General features: G+C 39.7%; 1 non-coding gene across 1 annotated transcript; it reads right to left on the minus strand.

Annotated features, from left to right (window-relative positions):
• Positions 1 to 599: 599 nt before the first annotated feature.
• On the minus strand, positions 600 to 9,813 carry LOC106875632 (uncharacterized). Its single transcript, XR_001410146.3, has 2 exons — positions 9,501 to 9,813; positions 600 to 1,181 (listed from the first exon to the last, which is right to left on the minus strand). It is a non-coding gene; the product is annotated as an uncharacterized LOC106875632 (transcript).
• Positions 9,814 to 24,697: the final 14,884 nt, after the last annotated feature.

Genomic DNA, 24,697 nt, shown 5'->3' on the forward strand with positions numbered 1-24,697 from the left:
CAAACACTCATTAGTCTGCCACCCCTGTTGGTAATGCTAAAAGATGGTCAACCAGTCATAGAAAGGAAATATTTGTTCCTCAGCCATTTCTCATATCCAAGTATAACAAATGTATGGCTTATCCAAAGGTATCACATCTCTGTTACATCTAAGAAGTGGTACTTTAGTCTATTCACAAATTTCCTTGATACTATAATGGTTAATTCCTGGATTGTATATTGTTTTGCAAATGGAAATACTTTGATATTACTAAATTTCAAGAGGTCAGTTACACAAGCTTATTTGGAGTTAGCCTCAGATTCTGATCCCAAAAATTCAGGACGGCCAAAAGTATTTTCTTCAAAAGTAATACCAGAAATTAGATTTTCTACTACTGGACATATTCTTGATAGAGGGAGGGAAACAAAGAAAATATGCCTTTTGCTAAAAAGGGTTTCAAAACAATGTGTAAAACATGATGTTAGTCTTCATATGGGTGAATATTTCAACAAATGGCATTTGAAGCAATCTATATTTAGATTGTTCAGAAAAAAAATTACTTTTTATTCTTTTTTTTTCAAGTAATATGCATTTCATTTGAATTAATAAATAAATAAAAGTGCATTTTTATTTTTATTTTCCTTTTTGAAATCAAGTATTCTATTTAAAAAATCCTGTTTTTTTAACAAAAGTACCCCATATTCCCATGGTCCTAAAAAAGGACCAAACTAAAAATGTATTTTCTTCTTAGAATATTGTAATAATATTTTTTATATATATTTAGTATCAATGTTGTATTAAAAAAGGATTTTTGCTAATAAAGAAAAAAAATTTGGGCACTAATGGGTTAAAGACACCAGTATCATGGGTAAAAGGTTCCTCGCAAAATTTAAAACATCTACACATCCAACCCATGCTAAATCCAAATACATGACACAGCAAAATAAGAATCACATACCAACAAAGAAGCCTCTATATAGTTGTGTGACCTGCTAAAAATAGCAAGCAATTCCTCCCCACCAAAAATCCATCGTCATAAAAAAAAGGAAGGATACATGCGTTAACATAGTTCTGGATATAAATATATAGGATAGTCACAACTAAAAGAGCTTTAATCAATCACAGGTGTACTCAGTCATGTTACACTACGACTAAACACTTCTTGGGCTTATATTTCATTCAAAACGAATCTTCATTGGTCACTAGAAAAAACAATAAAAATTTAGCATTAATTCAGTAGCCGGAAAAAGAGTCTCAAAGCAAAGTCACATTTTATTTCATTACTATAAACAATTGAAATAATAAAACAAAAAATATATTAAATCAGTTATTAACTGATAATACGTGACTGATACACAATTTTTACACATATAGAAAAAAGTTTTTTATTCAATTTCTTAAGTAAAGTAAGATCATGTAAAAATGGTGACTTTTTCCTGGACGCCATATAATTATGCGAGGATGCAGATACATGCATGCAGACAGATAGACATCGCACATATATCTACAAAAAGTAAGTTGAATTATGAAAAAATTGCGATGTGTATCAGTATGTCTATGTGCGCACCCAACAATTTTTTTCCTTTTCTTTTTACATTAAAATCTGATATAACCGTTTTAGTTGGGTGTGTTCTATCTAGTGGTTGCCACTATAAAGTTCTTAGGTGTAAATGAGATACATCAGTCTAGCTGTGTGTGACTACACAAGTCGAGTGGCCAGGAGACAGGCGAAAAGCCAAGCACAAGACAGAAAGTGCCAGAGGGAGCCAGGCAAAGAGAGAATTGCATCGTACATCGCTTTTTATAGTTGACCGGTGGTAATGCCATCTGTTGGCAATCCTACCAGAAGTTGCAACATATCCCAGAATATTCTGTAGTGAAGGAAGGAACACAACTCTCATTTATTTACCTGTCTCTCAGATAGAGTCTGCCACAGATACTCCCCCTTTCGACAACCAGTCAAAAACGTCAGTGCTCTGAGATGGGGGACCAGAAAGAAAGACAAGCTACGTTACAAATATTTACAACAAAGCAGAAAATGTATGCGACTGAGGTAAAGCAGAACATAAAAAACATAACAATCTCAAATAACAAAATGAATACACGTGAAGTGAAACAAAAAAAACAGTTCAAAAGGTGATGCATTAAAAGGAAGTTTAAATATAAACAGTCTGGCATAGTCTTTTTTTGGCCAGTGTACACGACGATCACTACGAGTCATCGTGACATGTGTTGATGAAGGGAAAGGTGCATGTGCTTTTGGAGGTGGTGATTGCATGGGTGCGGTGCTTGTAGTTTGTGTATTGGAGGGGAATGTTTAGCTCTGGAGCGAGGGCCTCAGAAAAAGCATGCTTCACCTTATCTATAGACACTGTTTCTTTTCTACCGTGAATGTCTATGGTGAAGAGTTTTTGGATCTTGTGAAGTCACGATAGGGTCCTTTATATGGTTGTGTGAGAGGACCTCTCACACAGTCATCCCTAAGGAACACGAGTCCAAGTAGTGATGTCTGCTGGAACAGTCTGATGTTGAGAAGACATCAGTGGAAGATCTGTAAAGTTTGTAGTCTATGTACATAAGATGAAGTATCTTGAGTAGATAAGTCCACAGGTGCCAACATCTGGCCTGGTAGGGATAATGGTGAACCATAGAGAAGTTCAGCTGGAGAGTATCCTAGGTCCTCTTTCACTGATGAGTGGCAACCCGAAAGAACAACAGGTAGGTATTCACTCCATCGATGAGGATCCAGATAGGCATGTAACGACACCTTTAATTGATGGTGGAACTGTTCCATCATGCCATTCAAGGCTGAATGATAACTAGTCATCCGGATATGGCAAACTCCTAAGATGCTTGGAAGTCAATGGAAAAGCTGGGATTCAAATTGCCTCTCGCAATCAGTAGTAATCTGTAATTGAACACCAAAACGGGAAATCCAACTTCATATTAGGGTTTACACCACTGATTATGTGCTGATATTGACAAGAGATGGCTTCAGCCAACATGAAAAGTGGTCAATACATGTAAGTATATAAATGAATCCATGACTAACTGGCCAGGACCAACCAAGTCAATATGGATGTGTTGGAAATGAGCGTCCAGATTTTCAAAGGTACCAAGAAGTGCACGAACATGTCTCTGTACTTTAGAGTGCTGGCATTGCAGACAAGAACATGACTACACAGTTCTGGCCGAATATTGTCGCATATTCGGCCAGAAAAAATGGGCCATAATAAACTTTACTGAAGCCACTATGCCCGGATGCAACAAGGTGTGGAAAAAGCTAAAAACAATCAAACAATGTGATTCAGGAACAAAAGGACAAGGTAAACCTGTAGAAACATCACATAATATATATCGGTCAGCAATCGACAAAGGCAGGTATTTGAATTTACAATGTGCAAACTCAGCAGATGAAGTGTCCAATGAAGGAGGTTAGTCAGCATCTAATGTGATCAAGTCAATCGAAGAAGTGAACGACAATGAACAGACTGGTAGATATGATAATGCATCAGCAACTACATTGCAAGAACTGGAGATATGCTGAATATCGCTAGCAAATTGCAAGATAAAATCCAGATGCTGTGTCTCTCTAGGTGAGTATTTATCTGACTTTGAATGTAAGGCAAAAGTAAGCGGTTTATGATCTGTGAAGATAGTGAAATCTCTTCCCTCGAGAAAATGACAAAAGTGTTTGACAGCTAGGTAAATCACTAACAGTTCTCTGCCAAAAGTGCTATAGCGTGTCTCGGCTGGCGAGAATAGAATGCCAAAGGTTGCAGATTTCCTTGAGGAGATTGTTGTAAGACAGCACCAACAGCTGAATCAGATGCATCAACAACAAGCAAAAGCTTTGCATCAGATTTGGGGTGTACTAATAACAATATTTTAGCAAGCTCACTTTTGACAGTTTGAAAATTCTCGGTAAGTGGCAGTGAAAGGAAGATAACCTCATTCTTTTCCTTGTGATCTTTCAAAAGATAAGTGAGGGGAATCAATTTTTCTGTGCAGTGTGGGATAAAACATCGGTAAAAATTTACCAATCCAATGAAATGGCGAAGCTGCTTAAGAGAAGTGGGAGCAGGAAGATTCTGAAGGGGTTGAATGTTGCAATGATGTGACCCAAAAATTCTAAAGACAAAGAACCAAATACAGGCTTGGCAGGGTTAATTTTTGCTTGATAGTCATTAAGAAGCTGGAAAAGCAGCATTAGATGCTGAGTATGTTCCTCCTTAGTAGAACTGGCGATGAGCAGGTCATCAATATACGCACAGACGAAGTCCAGACCACAAATAACTTCGTCTATAAAACTCTGGAATGTGCTAGCAGCATTCCAAAACCCAAAAGGCATGGAAAGAAATTCGAAGGATCCATATCATCCAGGCTGAGAGGAATTTGATGATACACCCAGACGAGGTCAACCTTGCAAAAAAACAGTGCATCCATGCAAGGTAGAAGACAAATCTTGCCGGTGCGGAATAGGGTATCTATAACATCCACTCAGTATCACAGTATAATTACAATATCAGCACAGACATAACTATCAACAGTCTACACGTACTCTTGACCTTTTGACTCTGTTGACCGGCTACTGGTCTATTTATAATGGCTGGATACTACCACTTTTTATCAGAAGGGGTGTACAGTTTCACTATACAACAGTAACAAACCAATTATACAACCTTACGCTCATCAGCGTTAGCTGATATGGAAGGGAATATGGCATCATATTCCCTTCCATATTGGCTAACTCTGATGAGCATAAAGTTATATAATTGGTTTGTTACCTAACACTCCATTTTATTCTTTACGTGAAACTGATTGGTAAAACCAGCTGTGATGGATATTTAACACTACATTTCGGATAATATGCCCACTCTACTGACAGATATATGAGTGCATCATTTCCCCCACTTATGGTCTCTTAGACAACTCCTGCATGTATATGTGTGTGTGTGTGTGTGTGTGTGTGTGTGTGTGTGTGTGTGTGTGTGTGTATATATATATATATATATATATATATATATATATATATCATCATCATCATCATCATCATTGTTTAATGTCTACTTTCCATGCTGGCATGGGTTGGAGTGTTTGACTGAGGACTGGCAAGTCAGGAGGCTGCACTAGGCTCCAATCTGACCTGGCAAGGTTTGTACAGCTGGATGCTATTCCTAACGCCAACCACTCCAAGAGTGTAGTGGGTGCTTTTTACATGCCAGTCAGGCAGCACTGGCCATGATGATTTCACTTGGCTCAACAGGTCTTCTCAAGCACAGCATATTGCCCGATGATTGAAGAGTACTTTTAAATGGGCCAGTTATGTGACAATAGCATTGGCCATGGCTATGATCTCACTTGGCTTGCTGGGTCTTTTCAAGCATGGCGTATCTCCAAAGATCCCAGTCGCTTGCCATTGCATCTGTGAGGCCCAACGTTCAAAGGTCGTGCTTCACCACCTTATTCCATGTTTTCCTGGGTCTACCACATCTACAGGTTCCCTCCACTGTTAGGGTACAACACTTCTTCCCACAGCTGTTCTCATCTATATGCAATACATGACCATACCAGCACAGTCATCTCTCTTGTACATCATATCTGATGCTTATGTCCAACTTTTCTTTCAGAGCGTTTACACTGTCATGTATGCACACTGACATTACACATCCAGCGGAACATACTAGCTTCATTTCTTTCAAGACTATGCATGTCCTCAGCAGTCACAGCCCATGTTTCACTGCCGTCTAACATGGCTGTTTGCACTCAGGCATCATACAATCTACCTTTCACTCTGAGTGAGAGGCCCTTTGTTACCAGCAGAAGTAGGAGCTCTCTGAACTTTGCCCAGGTTATTCTTATTAAAGCAGCTACACTCGCAACCCTGTTACTGACTTGGTCACCTAGGTAATGCAACTATCAACTATTTCTAGTCTTTTCCCCCTAGCAAGTGATGGAATTTGTTTTCTGTACACCTTCGGTGTTTATTGCCCCTGTGCATCTGCCACACACAAAAACTATCTTCCCAAATAATCTTCCTTTGATATTGCGGCACCTCTTATGTGTCCATAGCATACAAGGGGTAGATCTTATGGAGTTTCTACCTATGCCTTTTCTACAGATTGAGCAGGGCCATCTACCAGAAGGGATTTGTGATTTGTCTGCCTTTCTACTTACTAAGACTTTGGGTCTTGCTAGATTGACTCTAAGGCCTTTCGATTCTAGACCTTGCTTTTACACCTGAAACTTCCCTAGTTCTCATAGTGACTCAGCTATTAGAGCAAAGTCATCAGCATAGAGGAGCTCCCAGGGGCATCCTGTCTTAAGTTCCTCTGTTATTGCCTGGAGGACTATGATAAAGAAGAGGGGGCTGAGGACTGATCTTTGGTGAACCCCTACTTCTACCCGGAATTCTTCACTATACCCGTTGCCAACCTTCACCTTACTGATAGCAACCCTATACAGGGCTTGTGCAGCTCTCAACAACCACTCATCTATCCCTAGTTTCCACATTGACCACCAGATAAGGGATCGGGGGACTCTATCAAAGGCTTTCTCCATATCAACGAAAGCCAAGTACAAAGGTTTATCTTTGGCTAGGTATTTCTCCTGCAGCTGTCTTACCAGAAATATAGAATCAGTGGTGCTTCTCCCTGGCATGAACCCAAACTGCATCACGTCTAAACTAACTCTCTCTCTAATTAGTTGGGCTATGATCCTCTCTGTAACTTTCATCACCTGATCCAACAATTTGATACCTCTGTAATAATTCAGTCACCTTTAACTTTGTAGCAGTTGACTATAGTGCTGCTACACGTCATTGGGTATCACTCCTTCATGCATCACCTGGTTGACTGTACGGGTAACTAGACTATAGCTGACACCGCGCCAGATATTTTAAGCATCTCAGCAGTGATTCCTGATGGGCCAGGGGCTTTCCCTGTCTTCATATCATTCATTGCTTTATCTACCAAGGTACTTCAATTCGAATAGTTGGTCCCTCTGTTGGGTCGGACATTTAGCAGACTCTCTTTCTACCATTCATTCTCTTCATTTAGAAACCTGTCATAGTGGCATCTCCAAGTTTCTCTCTTTGCAGCCTCATTAAATGCAAGTGAGCCATCATCCATGCAGACACATTTCTCTCCTATGACATCACAATTTTCTCTCACACACTGTCTTGCAAGTTGAAACACTTCAAGTATCAGGTCATCACAAAGCAGAACATTGGCAATTTCTCTCTTATCTGCTTCCCTTCTGGCTATGTAAACCTGTCTCCTAGCTTCCCTTCTGGCAATCTGATAGTTCCCTACTACCACCATACTTCCAGTCCTTCCATGCCCGTTTCTTTTCCCTAATGACCCAGTCAACTACATTGTTCCACCACTATATGACCTTACGTCAAAAGGGGACTTTGTACCAGCCACAAATCTGGTCAGTAGCCCTCAACAGGTTGTCCTGTAGGAACCTCCAATTGTCCTCCACAAAAGCTTCAAGTAATACGTCTAGCTTCAAGTAATACATTATATATATATATATATACCTGGCACTTGTGCCCGCGGCATGTCTAAGGACTTTCGAGCGAGATCGTTGCCAATGCCCCTGGACTGGCTCTTGTGCGGGTGGCATATAAAATACACCATTTTGAGCGTGGCCATTGCCAGTACCGCCTGACTGGCCTTCATGCCGGTGGCACATAAAAGCACCCTCTACACTCTCTGAGTGGTTGGCGTTAGGAAGGGCATACAGCTGTAGAAACTCTGCCAAATCAGATTGGAGCCTGGTGTAGCCATCTGGTTTCACCAGTCCTCAGTCAAATCGTCCAACCCATGCTAGCATGGAAAGCAGACGTTAAACGACGACGATGATGATGATGATATATATATATATATATTTGCTTGACTGCTGTCATTTATCAATGGTTTCTCCCATTGTTTTGACACACCATTTTCTATCATTAAAAAAACTGTCTGCATTTTTGACTACATGGGACTGTCGAACTGTGTGGCACTTTCGGTGAGTGGGCATTCTTTCGTTACTACCAGCATTTATATCAATTAAGCATGTGGCCTTGTTATGGTATTGTTCATTAATTTCTGTACAAAATTTTTATTTCTTTACCTATCTTTAGGTGACCATTTGCTTTGAAGAGCAGAAAATGAAAGAGATGAGAAAGTGAACATGTATGTACATGTATATGAAATGGACATGAGTATGCGCGCGTGAGAAAGAGATGTGTGTTGTCATGTATGTATTTTTTTTTGCATGTAGGTGTAAGTGGCACTCACTCGCTCACTATCTCTCACACATGCACGCATACATACATAAAAAAGATGTACGTGTATAGGAAAGATGTGTGCGTGAGAGAGAGCGAATGAGTGCCATTTACACATGCAAAAAAATACATACAACACACACCTCTCTCTGTCTGTGTCTCACACACATCTATTTCATATACAAGTATATACATTTTCACTTTCTTCCCTCTTTCAACTTCCTGTTCTCATTTCAAAGCAAATGTCGCATTTTAACTTTCTCGTCTCTTTCAATTTCTGCTCTTACTTCAAAGTAAATGGTTACCTTCCAAAGACTAGTAAAAAAAAAATTAATAAATAAAATTTTACGGAAATTAACGAACAATACCATAACAATACCACGTGCTTAATTGACGTAAATGCTGGTAGTAACGAAAGAAAGCCGGCGAAGGCCTTCTATTTTAGTCTCATGCCGACCAATTTTGTAGATGGAAACTGAAAGAAGCCCGTCGTGTGTGTGTGTGTGTGTGTATGTATATATATATATATATATATATATATATATACACACACACACGCACACACAGATGAGTGCGTGACTCTGTATTTGTTTGCCCCACCCCGTTTGACAACCGGTGTTTACGTCCCCGTAATCTAGCGGTTCGGCAAAATAAAAGAATAGAATAAGTTACCAGGCTTTAAAAAAACCAAAAAAACACTGAGTTCGATTCGTTAGACTAAAAATTCTTCCAAAAAAAAAAAAAAAAAAAAAAAGAAGGAATATCTAAACACACAAAAATATTTGTGTGTGTGTGTGTGTACTCCTGTGTATAGATAAGGCGAACGTTAAATCATAATGGTATCGTCGACAACCATAGACGTGTGTAAATATGTAAAACTGTATGGAAATATATAATAAATTTCTAAATCTATTGGCAAGAAACGTATAAACAACGAGGGAGAAACCTATGTCCAAAACAGAGCAAAATGCTCAGTCACCTTTTTGTATTCCTAAGACTGGAATGTCCTCAATTATCAACACTATTAGTTCAATAAACATTGTGTTGTCTCACCCGCAAATGATCAACAAGTTCGACACTGAATTATAATTTCCTGATATATTTTTTTATATATATATAATGATAGCAGCCTTATCACTTAAAGATCATTAAATATTAAATATTGTGATAATTCAATTATAAAAACAATTTTAAATACTGAAAATGTCGTTGATGTGTTTGTGTTAGATATATTAAGAATACTTACTTGATATCATTCCATAAGGTGTGAATAAACTGAATTTAGATTGGGCAGTTTCTGAAATTCATTTATATTAATATGACGTTTATACAGAAATATCTAACGTCAGCAAAAATTTGCCAAGTGTTTATAACGAAGTAAAATAATTTGTCCAATGAAATATAGTTGGCAAAGAAGTAATTAAATGGTTTGTTCCACACACAGCATTAGGGATTAGCTAGTGGCTCACAGTTTCGTATTCATTTGTACAGCAATATACATATTTAAAACAATCAGAAGAAAAATAATAGAGTGAAAAAGAAAAAGTGACTGGAAGAAATAAACTAGTGACAAGATTAGGGACCAGGTGGTAATGTGGTTCTACGGAAGGAGTAAAGAAGGGGGGAGGAGTGGCATGTGCGTGTATCGATGTATAGGGATGGACACAAGAATATATCGATGTACAGAGGTGTGTGTATATGGTATTTTTGTGGGTTGATGTATTTTGAGGTTTGCAAGTGGGGGTAGTGTGTAAGTGTAATCGTATTGAGAGTGAGGAAAACGTGGAAGTAAAGGGGTGGCGGCGGGAGTGTGTGGCTAAAGAGAACGCAAGAGGAATATGGAGAGTGTGGTAGATGTGTGTATCCAAGGATTTGGGCGTCTGATACTTTTGGTGGAGGAGAGACGAAAGAAAATATTACAGAGAAACAAAAAAAGAAAAAGTAATAACTATCTTTTATCTCTTATTGTTTCAGTCATTATGCTGCGGCCATGGTGGGAGCACAACCTTGAAGTCGAACGAATCTTCCTTAGTACTTTTTTAAAGCCAAGTACATACTCTTTTGCCGAACCGCCAAACACACCAACAGCAGTTGTCAAGCGGAGATGGAGAACAAACCCGTGGAGGTGGGTGATGCTAAATTGGTAAACGGGGCAAAATGAGTAATTTCTGATTTCTCGTTATTTGGAAAAATTATATTGCAAGTATTGCATCAATATTTTGTACTGTTGCATCATCCTTGGAAGTAAAAATTGCTCAGCAAAATTGTTCGTTGAATTTAAAAGTTTGAGAAAAGGTTTCCACTGTTTGAAGAATATTTCTAAAATATTTCATTGAGTGGGGGCAAACGTGTAGGAATGCCTTCAGAATATTAGTATATAGGACACAAATTTTTCCTCAATTTTGACCCGATTGTAATTGAGGTTGCTAATAAAACATCTGAATAATTTTTTTGGCATTTAACAATCAAAATTCTTTTCTTTGTTGGATTCCAAGTTAATTTGGTAATTTTCAAATTCCAAATACTTATGTCTAAAGTGGGGCAAAATGAGTAATGATTAATTTCAATTTCTTCTCTTAAGGATTTAGTACTATGTACTTTATGCAAACGGAACCATCAGTCGTAGCATTCTGCTTGGCTTGTGTGGTCCCTGTAAACTCTTGCAAGAGCATCATCCTCATGTTTCCTCTTGTGCCATTTATTGTTTTGTTGGAGCACTGTCTTTAGTCGAACAAATCGACCCCCAGGACTTATTCTTTGTAAGCCTAGTACTTATTCTATTGGTCTCTTTTGCCGAACCACTAAGTTACGGAGACGTAAACACACCAGCATCAGTTGTCAAGCGATGCTGGGGGACAAACACAGACACACAAACTTATACACACACATACATACATACATACATACATATATATATATATATATATATGTATATATATATATATATATATATATATATATATATATATACATATATACGACGGGCTTCTTTTAGTTTCCATCTACCAAATCCACTCACAAGGCTTTGGTCGGCCCGAGTCTATAGTAGAAGACACTTACCCAAGGTGCCACGCAGTGGGACTGAACCCAGAACCATGTGGTTGGCGCAGGAGTGGCTGTGTGGTAAGTAGCTTGCTTACCAACCACATGGTTCCGGATTCAGTCCCACTGCATGGCACTTTGGGCAAGTGTTTTCAACTAAAGCCATGGGCCGACCAAAGCCTTTTTGAGTGGATTTGGTAGACGGAAACTGAAAGAAACCTGTCATATATATATATATATATATATATATATATATATACACACACACATATATATGTATGTGTGTTTGTGTGTCTGTGTTTGTCCCCCCAAAATCACTTGACAACCGGTGCTGGTGAGTTTACATCCCTGTAACTTAGTGGTTTGGCAAAAGAGACCGATAAAATAAGTACTAGGCTTACAAAGAATAAGTCCTGGAGTCGATTTGCTCGACTAAAGAGGGTGCTCCAGCATGGCCACAGTCAAATGACTGAAACTAATAAAAGAATATCGATGAGGCACAAGCGCATAGAAAAGTATATATATAAATGCACCTTTTTATAATAATTTATATCCTAATGTGAACATTACGCATCGACAACTTTCCGTCTTTACGGCCACGACAGCAGAATGTATTAATAGGCTGGAAGTACATGGCCTCTTCAATCATCATCTCAGCTGTCCTGTATGTGATCAGCCAATGAGAGAAAGGATAGACAACAAATTGAAAGATGGCATTATTTGGTCATGCAGAAGGCCATGTAGAAAAAAAATTTCCATTCGCAAAGGTACCTTTCTGGAAAGTAGCAATCTAAGGTGTAACCAAGTAATTGATATGTTATATTTCGGGGCCCATGGATGTTTGGGAAAGGAAACTGCACATGAATGTGACATTGCAAAGGAAGCCTTGGTGAATTGGCACAATTTTTGCTGTGACATATATAGAGAATACTATGTTACTCAAAACATACTGCTAGCAGAGCCAAACAGAATTGTGGATATTGATGAAAACATGTTTGTCAAACGAAAGTATCATGTGGGACATTTTAAAACACAGTGGGTATTTGGAGCAACAGAAAGAGACACCAGAAAGTGTCCCTTAGTGGCAGTGGCAGACCATACAGCCGATACACTTCTTGCCGTTATCCAGGATTATATCTTACCCAGAACTACAATCATTTCAGACCTGATACAATAAATCAATTTGGTTATGAACATGTAAGGATCAATCAGTCTGTTAATTTTGTTGATCCTGTGACATTTGCTACAACTAATCACATTGATTGTTTGTGGAAGCATGCAAAGAATTCAAAGATGAAGCATTCCAAAAATTGTTGGAACATATTCGTTACAAATATCCTTGCAATGGAGGAATTTTAGATATTACTGTTTTGAATATAGTTTTATGAAAAGATTAAAAATGTGCATCAAATTGTCTATTCATAACATACAGTAATATATATTGAGTCATTTCACATCTCCACATAATAATAAAAAAAAGTTATAAGCAATTTATATCATTATATTGTATGTACTATTTTAGACACATCCCCAATTAAATGTGAATGAATACTAATGTGAATTGTGATTCTTTCATTTTTATTCTTTCCCTTTTGACATGTAATATTTACTTTTACTTTTGACATGCAATACCGAACCAGTACCCATTTTTCTATAGGTGAGAAGAGGAGTTTTAAAAAATTCACACATGTTGGCTTTGTTTCCTCATAACTTTCAGAAAATGGGTATTTTTAAATGAAACTTTCTGCAAATACCTTTTGGAATGTGTAAATTACAATGATATCAGAGTTTGATGTGAAAAGAAAAATAGTACACACATACATACTAACACATCGCAATTTGTTTTGAAATTTCAAGTTTCATTTTGTAGATATATGTGACATGTATCAGTATGTATGTGTACTAGTCCACCAAATTTGTTTTCCTATATTAAATTCTGATATAATCATAATATACACACTCCAAAAGGTATTTATAGGAAATTTCATGAAGAAATCAATTTTTCTGAAAGTTATATGGAAACAAAACTGACATATGTGAATTTTCCAAAACTCCTCATTGGAAAATTTTTTTCACCACATATTCCAATATAAACAAAATCTACACCATCTGAAACATATTTGTAGAAAATTTCATTAAAAAATATCCATTTTTCTGGAAGTTATGAGGCACATAAGTTGGTAAGGCATACATGGGTAGGAATGCCTTTTCTGAAATAGTGTTCAAATTATGTTATAGTGTTTTTAATGCATTTAGTGAAGGTCATTTGCTTAGCTGATTCAGTTTTTGTAAGGTTGTGAGAATTTGTAAATAATATGTATTTTTTCTCAAAGTACAGTAGTGAACATTTATAAAAGATTTGTTTTTTCAAAAGTAAAAAGGCAGTAAATATTACTCATTGAGCCCCACCCACCGCTACATAGCTCCATCTACCAAATCCACTTGCAAGGCCTTGGTCAGCTGTGAGGCTATACGAGAACTAGAAGACACTTGCTGAAGGTGCCACACAGTGGCAGCTCACCATCTTAATAATAATGATAATAATGTTTTCTTTATTAATTCCTAAGGGTTCACACACACAAAAAAAAAACAGAACAAATCAATGTGGGATTACATAAAAAGCATGTAAAAAGTAAAAAAACAATAACTATAAAATTATAACTCTGAATAATTCCACAAAAGAAGGAGACTTCCTAGGGCTGCCTGTGGAGACCCCACAAAACCACAGTCACCCTGACCACTAGGGCAAGTGCCCTCTCCACATTGTCCTTCTTTAATCCATAGGTGCATGCTTAGAGTTCACTCAGATCATTCTTGTCATATGAACCCACCTTTTAACCAAATTGCTGAGAGGCAGCACTTCCCTCTCTACCCTTTCTTTCCTTTTCAAGTGAAACTTGAAAAAGTTGATGAGGGCTTGGCCAAAGAGGGAAGTATCTGTCTTCAGCCCTTTCAGTCTGTTAACACATTGGCCAAAATTTTGAAATCTGCATTCAACAACACTACAGGCCAAAAATTTTCCGTTTGGTCTCCCTTGTTTGGGTTCTTTCTCAGCAGTGCCATCACGACCCAACTCACAGAACTAGGAGTTCTTCCATTCTGCTGTCAGTTATGGTAGATATCTGCTAAGAGATCACCAAATAAGTTTGGCATATAAAAGCATGGTTCATAAGGCAGTCCATTCAAACAAGGCGATTTGCCCCCTGTGCAGTCCATCATTGCGTCCCATATTTCCATGGATATTATTTGGTATTTTGCAATGCTCTGCTCCATGCCTCACTACTGATAGTCACAGCATGCCTTTGAGGTAGGTACAGAAGTTCATCCAGGGCTCCAACCTGCAATTCGTCCCAAACAGCTGGATGAATTGTTACTTAAATGCCATACACATCTGCTTGGACTCGAATACTATACACCCATTTTGGTCTACCAAATTGTGGCTTTGTTGTTATGTTACACTTCTGTAGCTCAGGTCCACTGAGTGGTTTTCATTCTTTTGTTCTTTAGAGCACACGCCTTAACTCTGGCAATGTATCCTCCGTGCTTAACATTGATGAATTGAGCCAGGGTTAATTAGCATGTTGGTGGCAATGCCTTTCCTAAGTGCCTCTTCTAAGTTTGTAAGTATATTTCCCTATATTCTATTCCTTTCTGTTGCTAATGCTTTACTAAACCTAATCATTGTTAATTGATGTTGACAATTAACCCCATCAATGCCTGCTTAGCTAATTTGCTAAACTGGACTCTGTAAGCTTGGAACACTGGGAGTGACATGTTTAGCTTCCAGGTCTACAAAGTCTATCTTGGTTGACCTGCAGATCACAAATTTGTGGTCTGTGTAGCCAACGATTTTAATAAGTGGATAACAGGTGTGGCTGTATGGTAAGAAGCTTGCTTCCCAACAACATGGTCTCTGGTTCAGTCCCACTGTGTGACACCTTGGGCAGACCAAAACCTTGTGAGTGGATCTGAAAGAAGCTCATCATATATATGTATGTATATATATAGATATATATGTGTGTGTGAGTGTGTGTCATTGCATCTGAGTTTGTCCTTCCACATCACTTGACAACCAGTGCTGGTGTAACTTAGTGGTTCAGTAAAAGAGTCTGATAAAATAAGCACCAGGTTTTAAAAATATAAGTACTGAAGTTGATACATTCAACTAAAAATTTATCAAGGCAGTGCTCTAGCATGGCTGCTGTCTAACAACTCAAACAAGTAAAAGATAAAAGATAACTTATACTATCCTTATCTACTGACCTACAGAATATTTTATCTACATACAACCGAGATGACACAATTCAGTTCATCTATGTCCATACTGGCACATTCAAGAAATCCAGTTGATACCTGTCAGACAGCTGAAAACGTCTGAGCAGGTTTGTGAGGCTTTTGCACCCCATTTTCTAACAGCTAGCCTGACACAATCCAAACGTGCATCAAAGATGAGGTTCCAGTCACCCTTTCATGTAAAGGTCAAGATGTTCGCAGGAAAACCTCCGGGTGTCTGAAGACATTTTGTCAGAGTATTGACAGCTACGAGTATGCAGGCACCCCTGTTGCTACTGTTCACATCTAGGACCAGCAACTTACCTTCTGAGTCCAGGAAGTTAGTCCTTCAGATCCAGACCTCTCTGGAGCAACACTGCAGTTTCACCCCACATTCCCAATTAACATGAAAATAAGTAAATTTCATATCCACCAAAAATGGGTATGAAAGCTCATTGGTCAGAGACTCTGGTTTTACTAATAGCCACTGATGTCACTGAATAGATGGCTTTGTTTCCAAGGTGATCCCAAGCCACATGCATTTATACTGCTTATTCTGAGCAATTCCATATTTGTCAGAGAGAAGGAAAATGAAAAGAATCACTTACTCTATTTCTGTGGAGAGACAGATGTTCTATCCTTCTGGCCATTTGTGAATGTCTCCACAAGCATTTCTTTGTAGAGCCTTTTATTTCTGGTCCCACGGAAATCTCCCATTCCTTTGGGATATTTTGCTTTCATTTTGTCAGTTTGTTGCATTGTTTTTACACGACAGAGTGTAAGCGCCCTGAGAGAAAAGTTGGACATAAGAAGCATGAGATGTGTGCAAGAGAGATGACTGCACTGGCATGGTCACATATTGCTTATGGATGAGGACAGCTGTGTGAAGAAGTGTCACACCCTAAAAGTGAAGGGAACCTGTGGAAGAGATAGACCCAGGAAGACATGGGATAAGGCAGTGAAGCACGACCTTTGAATGTTGGGCTTCAGAGAGGCAATGACAAGCAGCCGAGACCTTTGGAGATATGCTGTGCTTGAGAAGATCCAGCAAGCCAAGTGAGATCATAGCTGTGGCCAATGCCAATGTCGCTGGTCTGTTTAAATCATCAGGCAATATGCTGTGCTTGAGAAGACCTGTTGGGTCAAGTGAAATCATTGTCATGGCCGATGCCAGTGCTGCCTGACTGATACACATGTCAGTGGCACGTAAAAAGCACCATTTGAGCATGGCCAACGCCACTGCCAGTGGCACGTAAAAAGTACCATTCAAGCGTGGTTGATTCCAGTGCTGCCTGACTGGTTCCAATGCCGGTGGTATGTAAAAAGCACCATTTGAGCATGGTCGATGCCAGTGCCACCTGACTGGCTCCCATACCAGTGGCACATAAAAAACACTCACTACACTCTCAGAGTGGTTGGTGTTAGGAAGAGCATACAGCTGTAGAAATCTTGCCAGATCAGATTGGAGCCACTCCTCAGTCAAACCATCCAACCCATGCCAGCATCGAAAGCAGATGTTAAATGATGATCATGATGATAATGATGATAGAGATGTATGTTTTTTTAAGTTCTTGTTTGTGTCTATGGCTGTGTAATTAGTGTTGTTTTGGGATTGCTTTTCATGTTGATGGTCTGGATTGCTATATGTTTTCATTTGTTGAGGTGTTTGTAATGTTGGTGATGTTTGTAGTGTAATTGATGTTTGTATGATGTGTGTGTGATGGTTTGTTGACTTTCTGTGTTCTCCTCTAATCTTTTTGTTTTCAGTATTGTACCATACTTTTCATTAGTAAATGTTTTCCTTTTTCCTTTCACCAGGATCCATTCTGGTGGGTTTCCAAGACTGTTTTCCATACAGGACATGTTTTCAGTCAGAACAATCTGTGGCAGTGAGGAGAGGTATGTCTACACAGTCATGCATTTTGAAGCTCATGGTCTGTTGAACTGGTGTGTGTGAGGCTTCTTTTGTTTACGATGGTGTAGATGTTGTTTTAGTTTTTCTTGGGTGTGATACTGGTGCTTGCTGCTGTTGTTATTGACTGGATTTCTTCTGTTGCTGTTTCTGTTGAAGCTGTTGTGATTTTGGTTTTGGATGTTGCTGGTCTTGGCACTGATGCTGTTTTTGTTGTTGGTGCTGCTACTGTTGTTACATTAGAGGTGTCTGCAGCAGTAGGGAATTTTTTCTTTCTTTGCATGAAGCAGAAAGTTTTAAATGGTTTGTTTTGCCACAAATATGATAGCTCAGCTTTCTGCCCTCTACTGTTACAAATAACTGTGTTCCATTAGGTAAGCTGATCAGGTCAGGGATAGCTTTGATACTTCCACATCAGTATGTAACCACAATTCCATGCTCATGCCTAACCAATTCTCTCTTTGTGGATTTGCAGAATTTGTATTTTTTCCTATATACTGAATAATATGGCTGCTACCAGCAAAGAGATGTCCACTTCAAGTGGTACTTCTGCTACTTTTATTTTGACAACTTTCCAACTGAGGTATGTTGGAATTAGCCATAATTCCTCCCTTTTGAGGGTTGTTGTGACATTTTCTTTGGCTTATTCATCAGACTTCTGTGTTTGTTTTGGCATGGTTTTTATGGCTAGATGCCCTTCCCAACACCAACCACTTTACTGTGTAGACTGGATGTTTTTTATGTGGCACCAGCACTGGCAGAGTCACCAAGTAACTTGCAAGACAATGATCCTATGAGAGGGGAGGGGGCATTGGAGGAGGTGATCATGTGCCAGATGATGAAAGGTTAGAGTGTGACAGAGAGATAGAAACAGGTGTCTTGCAGTACAGTAGAGGAGGTACATAGTTACCTGGTCAAAGAAAGAGTGTGTAAGAGAGTGAGAGTACAAGAGAGAGCAGGAAAGAGATTGTGGAAAAGTGCCAGGGCACTTGTACATATTTTTTTTTTTTTAGTAGCTTCTTGCACTTCGTCTGGTGTGTTAAGGAAGACTGTTCTGCCGTTGTTTGTAAGTGAACTTAGCATCATTTAGCATTTTTTGTGTCTATTTGACTTTTTCCATTTTCCAACAAGCTTGTGTGAAATTGTTTCCTTTCCGCTTAGAAAAAAGAATGGCTGCTGCTGTTTTATTAATGTTTGTGGAAGTAGTGGTGTTATTGGTATTGTTGTGGATGGTGGGGAAGGATGTGCTTGCATCATTTCTAAATATACTTTGCTCATTGCTGCTGCTTCTGTTGCTATTGTTGTTGTTGCTGCTGCTGTCTGTGCTTTGCTTTTCGACCATATCAACCTCTGGTTGGAAAACAATGTCATAGCAGCTGTTCCAGCAGCTTTCACTTCCCTCAATTAAGGAAACAATTTTAAATCTATCCTGGATCCCTATGTGGGTTTCATGTCCTCAAAGGGCAATCTCTAACCAGAGCAGCAAGCTGGGTTATTTAGTTAGCAGTTCAACAAAATTTGGGATAACAACTAACAAAGCAACAAATTTTAAAGAAAATTTATAAGTAATGAACAAGTGTCTTTCCAAACACGTATAATAATGATAATGATGATGTTGATGATGATGATCATGATGATGGTCACTCCTGTTATATGGACTGTTAGATATGTAATTCGTCTGACGTTCCGTGTGTCACTGTGGTTCGTCTGAGTTCATTGTTTCATTGTTGTTGTCTTGTGTGACTGTCGTAGTAAAATGTCATTGATATTATATGGCGGACATGACTCTTGTTTATTCATAACGAACATTGGGTGAGTGCGTTCTTTGTATGTAATTGAATAATAAATGTAATAATTAAATTGTACAACTCGTGTTATCTCTGCAAGTCATCCGAGGGAAATACAACAGAGTTTATTGGCGTCGCCGATAGGATACATGCTTACTTTACCGTAAAATTATTCATCGTAATAACAATGGCTGAAAAACAGACAGTAGAACTTATTAAATTGTTTAGGGAACAAATGGACAAGTAAATGCAACAACATCAGAGAGATATGGACGCTCTGTTAAAACTGTTTGGTGCTCGACAAGTTGAAGGCGATTCTAGTGGCTATTTTTCAGCTGCTTCAACAACAGTGTCGATTCCACCATTTGCTGCATTTGATTCAATGACAGAACTATGGCCTGATTACTGGTCAAGATTCCGTACGTTTGTGGCTGCAAATGCTGTACCTGAAAAACGCATGGCACAAGTGTTCCTGACCAATCAGACTGCTACTGTTTACAAGCAACTTGCTAATCTGGCTACCCAACAAAATCCGCCTAAAGATATCAACAACTTGACAATGGACGAAATCGTTGACTTCATGAAAGAACAGTTCGACCCAAAACTTTTCATTGTGAGAGAGCGTTTCAAGTTTTGGAGTGATATGCAGCGGAAGCCAGACGAAACTCTCCAGGAGCTGGCAGCACGTATACGCCAGGATGCAGCTACCTGTGATTTTCCAGCAATCACCAACCCACAGGATGAAGCTCTGAGACAGAGATTCATATGTTCAGTCAATAATGAAGCGGTTCTGAAAGCGCTTTTTAAGATAAAAGACACAGAATTAGATTTTGCCCGTGCTGTCCAAGTTGCCATTGAGACTGAAGACGCAGCAAAGGTTGCAAAAGAAACTGTTTACGGTTCCAAAACCAAGCAAGTCTACAGAGTCCAGCAGAACAGGAATAAGAGTCCTCAAAAGAAACATCAGCAGTCTTATTCCACAAACCAGGAGAAATGCTACCGATGTGGAAAGGCCCACAAAGCAACAGACTGTCCTTTCAGGGAAACCAAATGTCATTTTTGTGAAAAAAAGGGACATTTGCAAGCGGTGTGTAGGAAAAAACAACATCAGCAACGCAATGGCCATTCACAAACTCCCGTGAAAAGAATCACAAAAGCTGAGCTAGTCAAGGCGATCCTGGGTGAAGTTTCCCAAGATGCTCATAGTTTAATTGTGCCAGTAACAATCCAGAACGGACTGTTCACAATGGAATTGGACACTGCTACTACAGGCAATTTTGTTTCCTTGTCAGTTTGGAAGCAGCTTGGAAAACCAAAGCTGCAAGATGTCAAGCATCGCTATGAATCTGCCAGCAAGCACAACCTGCCTGTTCTAGGAACTTTCATGGGCCAAACCAAAGATCCAACAACTGGTAAGCAGGATCTTATACCTTACATAGTCACCAAGATCTCTGATCTTAATTTGCTGGGTCGGAATGCTATCCAGACTCTGGGAATTTCCGTAGACACTGCTCTAGGTTTGAAAAGCATAGACAGCCAAGCCAAGAGGAAAGGTGCTGAAGTGATGTATCCAAAGACCTCAAGTGAGCCCTATGTTTCCCTGCAGCAAGATTGTCACAACATGTGTGATGAATTTCCAGATCTTTTCAAGCAAGAATCGGGATGTCTCAAAAACTTTGAACTGGAAGTGAAGTTCAAATCGGACGCAACACCAGTCTTTCACAAGGCACGTCCGCTCCCATTTGCTCTTCGTGATGACCTAGCCAAAGGTTACGAAGAAGGCATCGCCAAGGGAATCTGGAAGCCAGTTCAGTTCAACGAATACGGAACGCCAGTGGTACCAATTTGTAAAGCACACGCTTCAAGCAACCTGAAGCCCAAACTACGGATTTGTGGTGACTACTCTGTGGGAATTAATGCCACTCATCCAATGCCACTCCCTGCTGAACTGATGCAGAAACTCGGAGGTGGATTCGGATATACAAAGATAGACCTTGCTGATGCCTATAATCAGATCAAGCTAGCTCCAGAGAGTCAACGCAGACTTGCACTCAGCACTCACCGTGGAGTACTCCTGCAACAACGACTCCCTTTCGGAATCAAGTCAGCACCTGGTTACTTTCAGGAGATCATGGAAAACCTGACTCATGACCTACCTGGAGTGGCCGTCTTCCAGGATGACATGCTCGTCAGTGGGAAAGATGCAAACAGTCACCTAAACAACCTAAAGTGTCTGCTCACACGTCTAAGCGACAATGGACTCAGATGTCACCGTGAAAAGTGCCAGTTTGCACTACCCAGTGTAGAATACCTTGGACACATTTTGTCGGCTGAAGGGATCACGAAGGGATCCAAGGTCGAAGCAGTCTTAAAGATGCCATCTCCAACGAACAAATCAAGCTTGAAATCTTTCCTAGGTTCAGTTCAGTTTTATGGAAAGTTTATCCCAAACCTAGCCAGTATAGCAGAGCCACTCTATTGCCTTACGAAAAAGTCAACTATTTGGAAGTGGGGAGATGAGGAACAGTCAGTTTTTGATCACTTGAAAAATGTACTTTCATCGAGTCAAGTTCTGATACACTTCGATCCAAACAAAACTTTGGGACTGGCTTGCGACGCATCAAACGTTGGTATTGGAGCAGTCCTGTTTCACCACTATCCTGATGGAAGTGAGCACCCAATATCCAATATGTCCAAGACTCTCACTTCTGCACAGCGTAACTACAGCCAAATTCAAAAGGAAGCCCTAGCTATCATATTTGGCTTGCAGAAATTTTACCAGTATTTGTACGGTCGTAAATTCGTACTCGTGACTGACTACAAGCCACTGACATCACTATTCAGTCCGAGGAAAGGAACGCCACTTCTCGCTGCTAACAGACTAGCACGATGGGCCCTGTGGCTGAACCAGTTTGACTACACCATTGAATATCGGAAATCAGCAGATCATGGCAATGCTGATGCCCTCAGTCGCTTGCCATTCAGTGATGACAATGACTTTGACAGAAAGGAAAATGGTGAAGATATAGACATGGTGTGTGCCATCAAAGCTCTTAGTATTCAAGTCCAACCTGTGGATGCTAATCTCCTCCGTCAAGAGTCAGGGAAAGATCCAGTGATATCAACAGTGATGCGCTACGTCCGTGAAGGCTGGCCACCAAAGAACATGGAGATCAATGACGAAGTCAACAAGTTCCGTAAGTTATCAAACTCACTTAGTATCTGCCATGGATGCCTTATACATGGATCTAGAGTTGTGATTCCACATAGCTTGCAGCCAAAGATCCTCAATCTTCTGCATCTTGGACGCTTTGGCATGGAATGCATGAAGCAACTGGCAAGAACTGCTGTTTATTGGCCTGGTATCGATGCTGCCATAGAGATAGCCAGTCAATGATGTGATTCGTGCAACGAACATCAAAGGCAGCCATCTAAGCCTCCAGTTCACCCATGGATGCTACCAGAAAAGCCGTGGAGCCGCTTACATCTGGACCATGCAATAAATTTTATGGGTAGAGATTGGCTGGTGATCACAGATGCTTATTCCAAGTACCCATGCATTCATCCTACTTCCTCCACGTCCTCCAAAGCCACTTTAAATCTGCTTGAGGAAGACTTTGCGCACTTCGGATTTCCTCACACACTGGTCACCGATAACGCACCAACTTTTACGTCTGAGGAGTTCCAGAGCTGGTGCAAAGAACGTGGGATCACACACCTGACAGGGGCACCTTACCACCCAGCTACCAACAGAGCAGCGGAACGTTTGGTGCAGACCTTCAAACAAGCTCTGAGGAAGTCTTCTCTTCCGCCGACACGAGCACTTCAAGAATTCTTGATGCAGTACCGAAGAACACCGACATCCTTTGGATTCTCTCCAAGTGAACTTTTGAATCACTGGCAGATACGAACAAGGATTGATTCTCTGCTGCCATCGCCAGCACACATTGCTCAAGGCAAACAGTCTAAGGAAGCACATAAGTCTCAGGTGACTCCTGGCTCGGCTGATGTCGCTAAAGTTACCAGGCAGTACAAGGCCGGAGATCCTGTGTATGCACTATACTATGGACCTCGCGAGACAAAGATCCCCGGTGGGTACCAGCAATCATTAAGAAGTCATTGGGTACTCGCTGCTTTAACGTGAAGGTCATACCTCATGGCCCAATGTGGAGACGACACTGGGAACAGCTGCGACCGCGGTACACAACTGAGGAAGACAATGAACCTGGTGATGCAGAAAACACTGTATTTCAATTTGCAACAGATCACCCTATGGAGATCTCAGAAACTGTGCCACTAACTCAAAGACAAACCAGACCCAAGACCATGTTACCCGTTCCAGAGTATGGACCAGACAACCCAAGATGGTCCAAGAGAACCCGTAAAACCCAAGAGAGACTTTGCTGTTGATACTTCTTGTGTAGCATCAATTTCAGTGGGGAGGTGTTATATGGACTGTTAGATATGTAATTCGTCTGATGTTCCGTGTGTCACTGTGGTTCGTCTGAGTTCATTGTTTCATTGTTGTTGTCTTGTGTGACTGTCGTAGTAAAATGTCATTGATATATATGGCGGACATGATTCTTGTTTATTCATAACGAACATTGGGTGAGTGCGTTCTTTGTATGTAATTGAATAATAAATGTAATAATTAAATTGTACAACTCGTTGTGTTATCTCTGCGAGTCATCCGAGGGAAATAGAACTCCCATCTATTTCAATGTATGAATGCTTGAAAGAGAGGATTTTAAAAAAAGTGGGAAAAAGAAAAAAATGTGAGAAAAGAAAAAAAACAACTTTAAGAATAAAAGAAGCTGCATCTATTTGTGATGGATGCAATTATCACAAAGGTCACACCGCAACCAAACTTCATTCTTCACGATCTGCTGAAGTGGTTCTCTCCATGATATATTTATGCATCATGCAGTTAAAGAGAAGAAATTATTAAAATTAGTTATTACTCATTTTTCCCCAGTTTAGACATAATTTCTTGAAAATTGAAAATGATCATATTGACTTGGAATCCAACACCAAAAATTATTCAGATAGCAACCTCATTCTTCCTGCCTTTGTATCCACTCCAGAATCTATTATAGATGGAGCACCCTGTGTCCTCTTCCTCCAAATCCTCTGCATTATCACAGTCATCATCACTATTGTCATATGCTACAGTGTAGACACTACACTATCTGTTTTCTGCCATTTTGGAACAAGTGATTCCCCTTCCTTTCCACACTTAGACTTTTGTTGCATCTTTGGTGCATTTTTACTTCTTTTTTCCTGTAGAAATAACAATACAATCACCTTACCACCTCTCGATTCTGTGTAAAGCACTTTCAAATGCTGGCACATATCTGTAAGGTGTGGAAGAATTCTTCTCTTCCATTTATATAAACCTATGTCCTATGTCTTAAGTGACTCATTATGTCC

This window comes from Octopus bimaculoides, chromosome 8 (genome assembly GCF_046866305.1).
Source record: "Octopus bimaculoides isolate indiv1 chromosome 8, ASM4686630v1, whole genome shotgun sequence".
NCBI lineage: Eukaryota > Metazoa > Mollusca > Cephalopoda > Octopoda > Octopodidae > Octopus > Octopus bimaculoides.